This window comes from Myotis davidii, unplaced genomic scaffold (assembly GCF_000327345.1).
Source record: "Myotis davidii unplaced genomic scaffold, ASM32734v1 scaffold902, whole genome shotgun sequence".
Classification (NCBI taxonomy): Eukaryota; Metazoa; Chordata; class Mammalia; order Chiroptera; family Vespertilionidae; genus Myotis; species Myotis davidii.
In genome coordinates this window covers 3,335,818-3,345,183 of record NW_006293951.1, presented here as the reverse complement: position 1 = coordinate 3,345,183, position 9,366 = coordinate 3,335,818, and the positions used below count along the sequence as shown (strand labels likewise).

General features: G+C 43.3%; 1 protein-coding gene across 1 annotated transcript in view; it reads right to left on the bottom strand.

The window, feature by feature from the left end:
- Positions 1 to 9,366, bottom strand: part of DENND5B (DENN/MADD domain containing 5B) — an 831,092-nt gene that overhangs the window by 188,166 nt on the left and 633,560 nt on the right. The gene's annotated exons all lie outside the window — the stretch shown is intronic.

Sequence of the window (9,366 nt, the reverse complement as noted above, 5' to 3'; positions counted from 1 at the left end):
AGAAACATCAATGTGAGAAAGAAACATTGATTAGCTGCCTCCTTCCTGTAGGCACCCCGACTGGGAATCAAACCACAACCCTTCAGTGTACAGGGTGAGCTCCAACCAACTGAGCCACATCAGCCAAGGCTAAAATAAATGTATCTTATAAATCACATTCCCATATTTGATAGATTGGTTGGTTGACTGATTGTATCCAAGGACTAGAAATGAAGCAAGTTAATTGTTTGCAAGATAAGAAACAGAGCAAAACTGAAATCCAACCTCTCTGCTTTTGAAAATAATTTCCCTGAATCCAGGATGGACAGAGGACTGTTTTGATATCCTCTTTCCTAATGCCAGGGCTCACTCTCAGCTGGTGTGTACTGCTCTTGTTGCACTGAGTGTGAAAATAGTAAAATTCTTCGTAAACGGTGGGAACTGGTGCTTCCACCGACCTTCTTCCCCCTGCCCCCCAAACCCTGGCTGCTCTGGCCCTGGGCTACAGGAGGCCTGAGCTCTGGTGGGCAACTTTGCTGGCACTTTGGTGGGTGCTGCTTGGTGCCCGTTTGGTCCCCTCACCCTGGCTGGCCAGCCTGCCATCTCACAAATAACCGTGTGGCCACTGTGGGAACTGTGGCCTCCACAAGATTCCAAAGTTGATTGCTAAATATTTTAAGTAACACTTTTATCCAAGTCCCTTCATTATTTCCTCTTGTTTGGGAATTTAGGTGAATTTAATTTAGGGCTACTGAGGTGAATGGGGGCTTCAGTCAGGCCTGGTTTAGATCAGAATCCATTGCCAGTGTTCTAGGCAAACTGTAAGAGGAAATATTAATAATATCCAACTCAAAAGAAATAACATCTAACTCATTGCATGGTGGAGAGATGGAATGAGATCGTCTTTCAATGTCTAAATGTCTGCATTTCTGATGCAGAACTTGATTTTCTCTACCAATTCTCCTCCTCGCACAGTTCTTCCCCTAACAGCTCATGACACCGCCATTCACACTTGCTGAGGCCCCAAACCAGAAGTCATTCTTGTTTTTTCTTTTCCTTATCACTAACATCCAACCCCCCAGCAAAGGGGCCAACATTCAAATATACCTTGAATCCAACCACTTTGTCCCACCGCCTAGTTTAGCAATCCTCAGACTTTTTTGGTTTTAGGATCCTGTTACACTCTTCGAAACTATTGTAGATGCCAAAGACCTTTTTTTTATGTGGGTTACATTAACATTTATCATTAGTATTAAAAACCAGAGTGGAAACAAATTTAAAGTATTTTTTTTAAATATTGATTTTTTACTGAGAGGAAGGGAGAGGAATATAGAGTTAGAAATATCGATCAGCTGCCTCCTGCACACTCCCCACTGGGGATGTTGCCCGCAACCAAGGTACATGCCCTTGACTGGAATCGAACCTGGGACCCTTCAGTCCACAGGCCAATCGTCTATCCACTGAGCCAAACCAGTTAGGGCTAAAATATTTATTTAGTCATTAAAAAAAATAAGTCCATAGCATATTAATATAAATAATACATGTGTTTTAAAGTAACCATATTCCATATTTTCCCCAAAACATTTAATGAGAAAAATGGCATTGCTTTCTTTTCTTTCCCTTTATTTTCTTTTTATTTTTGCCGATCTCTTTAATGTCTGACTTTAAAAAAAAAAGGTTAGATTTTCGTAACTACTTCTGCATTCAATCTGCTGCAGTATCCCATATCATGTAGCCTCTGGACAGCTCTACTGTATACTCATGAAAGAATGAGAATAAGAAAAGCAAATAAGATCCTAGTGTAATTAGGAACATAGTTTTGACCATGCAGACCCACTAGAATGTCTCAGGGGTTCCCAGGAGCCCCTAAGCCACAATTTTTAACATTTTGTAAAAACCGAGATATCATTTACATACCAAAAACTTTATCCTTTTAAGATCAAAATCACCATCACCTAATTCCAGAACATTTTCATCACTCCATTACCAGTCATTACCCATCCCCCTCAAACCAGCTCCTGGTAACCACGAATGAATTTTCTTATTTTACGGAGTTGCCAATTCTGGAGACTCCATAAAAACGGAACCATACAAGATGTGGTCTTTTCTGTCTGGCTTCTTTCACTTAGCATAATATTTTCAAAATTCATCCATGATGTAGCATGTATCAGTACTTCATTTGTGGTATGGCTGAATAATATCCCATCGTATGGATATATCACATTTTATTTATTCAGCAGTTGATGGACATTTGGGCTGTTTTCGCCTTTTGGCTATTATCAGTAAAGTCGCTATGAACATGAGTGTACAGTTGTGTGGACATACGTTTTCAATTCTCTTGGGTATACAGCTAGGGGTAGAACTGCAGGGCCATATGACTGCTCCATGTTTAACTCTGAAGAACCACCAAGCTGACAAGTCCACACTGAGAACCACGGCCCTAGTCTGAGCCACTCTCACTTACTTCCTGGACTATTGCCTAACTAATGTCCCTGATGGGTGAGAACTTCCCACCAGGGTGGCCTGCTGCCCCTGTAGTTTTTATTCCACACCTTCCAGAACCATCTTTTTAAGAGCTCCCATTATCACTCTATTGCGTAAAACACCCTGATGGTTTCCCATGACCCACAGAATGAAATCCAAACACCACCATGGCCCAAACGTGACCGAGTGCCTGCCAACCTCTGTGCCTGGATTTCCTCACCCCCCTACCCCTCACCCCCCAGATCCACCCCGGCTTCTGCTTTTCAGACATGCCAAGCCCCTCCCACCTCAGAGCCTTTTAACTTGTCAGCTATGTCTGGAATTTGCTGCCTTCTCATCCTGGGTTGGGTGGCTGGCTCCTTCTAGAATCTAGATCATTCAGATCTCAACTTGAATGGGACATCCTTAGAAGGGCCTTTCTTGACCCCCTGATCTAAAATAGCTGCTTGCATCAAGCGCTCTTTAACTAGCTATATTTTATTCAGAGTAAACATTGTTTACTTATTTGCCTAATAATCGTTAACTTTCAGCACATATCCAGTTCCTAGAACAGGTGCACAGTAGATATTCAATACGTATTTTGGAACGAGTGCATTAACAAAAGGCAAAGTTCCCGGTGCTCCAGTGTTCTGTTGCTGCATTACACACTATCCCAAAACAGTGATTTAAAACAACTGGTTATTTGGGCTGGGCCTCTCCCTCTCTACATGGCCCCTGCATGGTCTCCAAGCAAGGCAGCTGGATGTCTTACATGGCAGCAAAGGGCTTCCAAGAGAAAAAAGTAGAAGCTACTGTCTTTTCAAGACGTGAGCCTGGAATAAACACAGCATTGCTTCTACCATATTCTATTGGTCAACAGATCCAGCCCAGATTCAAGGGACTACACGTGGGGGGTGGGGTACGGTGGGGGGGGGGCATGAAGACCAACAGGAGTGTTCCATGGGGATGGGTCCCCAGGAGGCAACCAGTGAAATCGACAAGCACACCATGCAAAGCTCAGTACATTTTACCTATTGTTATCCTGACTGTCTGGTAGCTGGAGAGGGAGGAAATCCTTTAAAGGTTTTGGCTGTGTTGCAAATTATGGAACTCTTTTCTAGTGTGGAGTGATATGAACAAGGTCAGAGAAAGCTTATGAATCATTTTGAGCATTGGACTGTTTGCTGCAACTTGATCAAACAGCGTACACATCGATATGGCAGTATTTTATTAAAGACTCTTTGTGGAAGAGCAGAAAAACAAACTCAGATCAAAAGCTGAAATAAATGTCACTGAGCTAATAAATAAAAAAAGACTCTTTGTGGCGATATCTAATGGAATTCTAATGGCATGCTAACCCAGGGAGCACAGTCTAGGGCAGTGATGGCGAACCTATGACACGCGTGTCAGAGGTGACACGCAAACTCATTTTTTTTGGTTGATTTTTCTTTGATAAATGGCATTTAAATATATAAAATAAATATTAAAAATATAAGTCTTTGTTTTACTATGGTTGCAAATATCAAAAAATTTCTATATGTGACATGGCACCAAAGTTAAGTTAGGGTTTTTCAAAATGCTGACACGCCGAGCTCAAAAGGTTCACCATCACTGGTCTAGTGGTTAAGTACAGGACTCTGGGGCCTGATTGCTTGGGTTCAAGTCCTGAGTAGGCTGCTTACTAGCTGGTGATATTACACAAGTTTCTTGAATTCTTTGTGCTCCCATCTCCTCATCTGGAAAATGAGACTGCTGATAACAGTACCTGTGAATGAGAATTAAGTTTGTTAATACCTACAAAGTACAGGAAAGGCCACATAATGACTGGTAGGTAAGCATTTGTTAAATAAAACACTAATTTCAAGGGGGGGAAATATGGAAACATTAATTCTTTTTTAAAAAATTGATTTTAGAGAGGGAGGGAGGGAGAGAGAGAGAGAGAGCGAGAGAGAGAGAGAGAGAGAAACATCAATGATGAGAGAGAATCATTGATTGGCTGCCTCCTGTAGGTTGCACACTGGGGATCAAGCCCGAAACTTGGGCCTATGCCCTGACCAGGAAATGAACCATGACCTCCTGATTCATGAGTTGACGCCCAACTACTGAGCCACTCTGGCTGGGCAGAAACAGTAATTCTAATAACATCAGTGCTTGCATTTATAAACCAGTAGATAGACTCTTTTTTTTTTAACGTGCCAAAAGGCAATTGAACTAAATCAAAATAATTTACCAGACATTATCTAAACCCTTCCCTCCTCCAGGTTTTCTCCAATCATTAACTGTAGTTAACACAACCAGTGGTCATGCCAACTAACCAAATAGCTCTTTTTTTTAAATTTGTTTCTGCAATTATTTAATCAGAATTTCTTAAGACTTTGAGCTTTATTGTACTTTCTTTTACCTTCCTTAATAACTTTTTAAAACTCTTGCCAAAAAAAAAAAAGACACAATAATGACTAGCAAGTTAAAGTAATATTAGAAAGCAATGCTGTTCAAAGGTTGGGTTTGATGGTGAAGGGCTGAAGGTCACCCATAGCGAGGAGCGTCATAGTCCCACGAGGGCTGGTCCTTGGTCCTTGGGACCCAGGTTAAATTCAAGGCTATTCCAGGAATTCTGCTTGCTGTTTAATTAGGATAGACTATTCCAGTCTCCACAGCTTCTTCACCTACAAAACAGAGTCCCCAGGCAAATGGAGGCTGTGAACAGGGGGCCTAGAGTTTGTCTAGTTCTCACCACAGCATTCTAGGGTAAATTCCCAGGCAAAATGGCCAAAGACAATTTTAGAAACCATGGATAAGATGGACTCATGTTGAAAAAGATTAAAACATCACCTTATGTTTCCTAAAGTTTTTTCAGTGTTATATTGTGAACTGCCTTAGGCACAGAGAGAGACTCATACAACAATTATTGTTTCCGTGAAAATCAACATTGCAAAGATGAGGGGGCCAAAGCAGAAGGTGAATTATGGGTGAGAATATCTGTGGACCCTCTGACCTGGCAGTCTGTCCGAACCTGAGTGAGTTATAGGAAGAACTAGGGTCCCCTTTGTCTTCCCTGGGCTTCTTCAGTGCATGTTCTCACCAGGTTCTGAGCACTGACAAAGCTTCAATTCTCTTACTTTTGTCTAATTTTCACTTTTTTTGTGTGTGGAGCTCTAACCATAAAGGGGGAAATGGAAGGCATTCATAGTCTTATCACTTTAACGTAATTATCTTCATTTCTGTATATTTCCTTCCAGACTTTGTCCAGATGCAGGCAGGTTTTCAGGTAATTATCACCAGAGTGCACATCCTTTTAAATTTTATCTTTTCTTCTTTTATAGCAACATTTGTTCCTGTTGCTCCATAATCTTCTTGATTATTGTGGCTTCATATTTCTAGTTGGAACATGTGTGTTATTATGTGGTAATTTACTTGGTCATTTATCTATTAGTAGACATGTAGGTTGTTTCCACTTTTCTTGTCGGTGGTGTTACAAAAATTGTAATGAACTTCTCTGTGTGTATACCTTCTTTGGCATTATTTCCATGCCATAAATTCCTGAGGAAAAGATTATGGGCTGTGGCAGATTATATGTTCTAAAGATGACCATAACAACTTCTCTTCCAATCTCATTGCTCTTCTGCAACGCGACCTTTACACTTCCCCTTGAACCTGGGTGAGCTCTGTGACTGATCTGACCAATAGTGTATGGCCATAGTCACTGTTTCAGGTAGAACCTTTAATTGGCCTGGTAGCATCTATTTCTTGCTTCAAGAAAGCACTGCTATCCTAAGACCGCTGTGCTGTGAGAAACCCCAACCACACGAAGAAGCCCTGAGGTCTGAAGCCCCAGGTGGAGAACAAGAAAGTACCAGGAGCTCTGAGATACCAGACATGTAAGCAAGATGCCACCTGGAAGTGTATCCTCTAGACCTGGCTGCCCACATGAAGCCAGGTGGACAAACAGCCCAGTGCAACCCTCCCAAAATTCCTTAGCCACAAAACCGCATGCAAAATAAATTTATTAAACCACCAGGTTTTGTGATAGTTACCCAGTAATAAGTATTTGAAACATGGGTCAAAAATGAAAAATTTCCCCAAAATGCTGGCAAAAGCAATTCTAATGGGATTGAACCAGTTCGTACCAGTTGCAGTGTCTTAAACGTCTATGCTTTTCGAGATGCAAGCCTTATAAAGACCTTGCTTTCTGTACTGTTTCTAAGTTTCTTCATTTTTAGAGAGATCAATAGCATCCAACTCCTTGGAGGGATTTTTATTTTGCCTGTCTTCTGAGAAGATAATGACTCACTTTGGAAATCCTCCACCAACTTTTTTTTTTATCCTCATTATCTCTACTTTGCTTCCTTTTTCCTTCTTGCTCCCGCCAAACTTTAAGCTTTGCTCATCTTCAAACAGAAGTAATATCTACTACTCACCTACTTTGAACTGAAACACATGAAGCTCTTTGAACTCACTTGAAGAAAGGCACAAAGAAGGACTGAAATGTGTGTGGATACCTGCATGGTACATTAGAAACAGATGCTTGTGAGGAGGAAGAAATTTTCCTCTCCCCTTCTAGGCTCTTCCAGGTGGTCTAATAATCAAATCGACAGGTGACAGATTAACCAGAGAAAAGAATCGAAGTTAACTACATGTGCGTGTACTGGAACCCCCTATACATGAGAGGTTCAGAGACACAAAGGTAGCATGAAGTGTATATGATAGTCTGAGGTGAGGGTGAGGTAAGTCGCCTCAAGGTTTCAGAGAGGAGGGTCATTCACAGGTTGGTGTAATTAGAAGTGTGCCCTGCCCTACAGATAGGTCATAAAAGTTACTTCTGTTGATAACTCTTATTATGGGCAAGGTTCCAAATATGAATTCTTTCAGGGAGGGGTAAAAGTTTCTCTTGAACCCACAGGGTCTTGATCACTTTCAGCTCAAAATAATCCACATGCCTAAGTGGCTCATCTTGGGGTGGCTTGTTCTTTTTTTCCGCCGGCACACGCCCCACCGGGGATGTGCCCGCAACCAAGGTACCTGCCCTTGGCTGGAATGGAACCTGGGACCCTTGCATCTGCAGGCCGACGCTCTATCCACTGAGCCAGACCGGTCAGGGCGGGTTGGCTTGTTCTGAACCTCTTCACTTGATTCATAAATTGATTCCAAAACCTTTTTGTGCTCCTATTATCCTATATAATAAAAGCCTAATATGCTAAGTGTCCAGTCACCCAGTCACCTGTTCAATCAATCAAAGCATAATATGCTAATTATATGCTAAGGCTGCTCAACCGACCACTATGACGTGCACTGGACCACCAGGGGGCAGACACTTTGACTGGTAGGTTAGCTTACTGCTGGGGTCTGGCCGATTGGGACTGAGCGAGATGGACCGGACATGCCCTGGAGCCCTCCCATGGTCTCTGCCCAGCTGACCAACCTCCCGCATCCCTCCCTGGCCCTGATCGTGCACCAGTGGGGTCCCTCGGCCTGGCCTGCGCTCTCTTGCAATCCGGGACCCCTCAGGGGATGTCAGAGAGCTGGTTTCAGCCTGATCCTGCAGACCAGGCCAAGGGACCCCACCAGTGCATGAATATATGCACAGGGCCTCTAGTGTAGTAATAATACTTATTCTCTCAGGTAGGACTCTGAGTATCCAATAATAGAAACGAATTCAAATTGGATTGAGGTGAACAGGAATTTATTGGCACATGGAACTGAGGACTCATTTCAGGAGAGGACTGACTCAGGACTCAAACAGTGTGAAAGAGAAAGAGATTTCTCTGTTTCTTGGCTGACTCTGCCTTCCCCTGTGTGCTGGTTCTGTTCTCTGGCTCCGAGTAGTTGGTTGAAGAAGCAGCTCTGGCCCTGGCCGGTGTGGCTCAGTTGGTTGAGCATCGTCCTTTGCACCAAAAGTCAGGGCACATGCCTAGGTTGCAGGCTTGATTCCCAGCAGGGGATGTGCAGAAGGCAGCAGGTGAATGTTTCTCTCTCATTGATGTTTCTCTCCCTCTCTGTCTAAAATCAATAAAAAAACATATTTTTAAAAAAGAAGCAGCAGCAGCTCCAGCCTCACTGTCTGTCAGGTCCAAGTTCAATGAGAGAGAGAGACATTCTTCCAGGGAGCTGCCACACAAGTCCCAAGATCCAACGATTGGACCATCTTGGATCTCACACTCATTTCTGAACCAATCCCAGTGGCCTGGGGGAGGAGAATGTGCGGATTGGGTTAGGCTGGGCCGCTTGTTCCATCCCTAGTGCAGATCCAGTGTCACCAAGAGCACAGGGACTGAGAGGCGGCCAGGGGAAGTAGGAGCGCTCTGTCCAAGATGGAGCTGCGAACATCACACCCGCCTGTCTCCTCCTGCTCCTTTGCAGGAATCCTCTGCAGACGGTACCATGTCTTGGAGAGTAGCAGTGCACAGCCTTGTTTGACCAAATCTTTTGCTCATCCTCACCCAGTGTAATCAGTGCCTCCCTCCGAGAGTGTTACGGCCATACCCGAAGTTCATACCCCAAGTTCATACCCGAAGTTCATACTCCGCTTCTTCTTCTTCTTCTTCTTCTCCTTCTTCTTCTTCTTCTTCTTCCTCTTCTTCTTCTTCTTCCCCTTCTTCTTCTTCTTCTTCCGCTTCTTCTTCTTCTTCTTCTTCTTCTTCTTCTTCTTCTTCTTCTTCTTCTTCTTCTTCTTCTTCTTCTTCTTCTTCTTCTTCTTCTTCTTTTTTGCCCTGGATACAATGATATTTCTAAGTGTTTTGTCGTTTCCCCTCGGAGGTGCCACACAATACCCTTCTCTTCCAGAAGCCGCAGCCTTTAGGGGAAGGAGGGAGGCCAACAGGTGAACGGTGACTGCTTTCCTTCTGCTCCTGGGCAAAGGCACAGTTAGACTCTCCCAAGGTGTAAAGGAAAAGGGCTAGAGCTGGATTTCCAACTGTGGAGGGACAG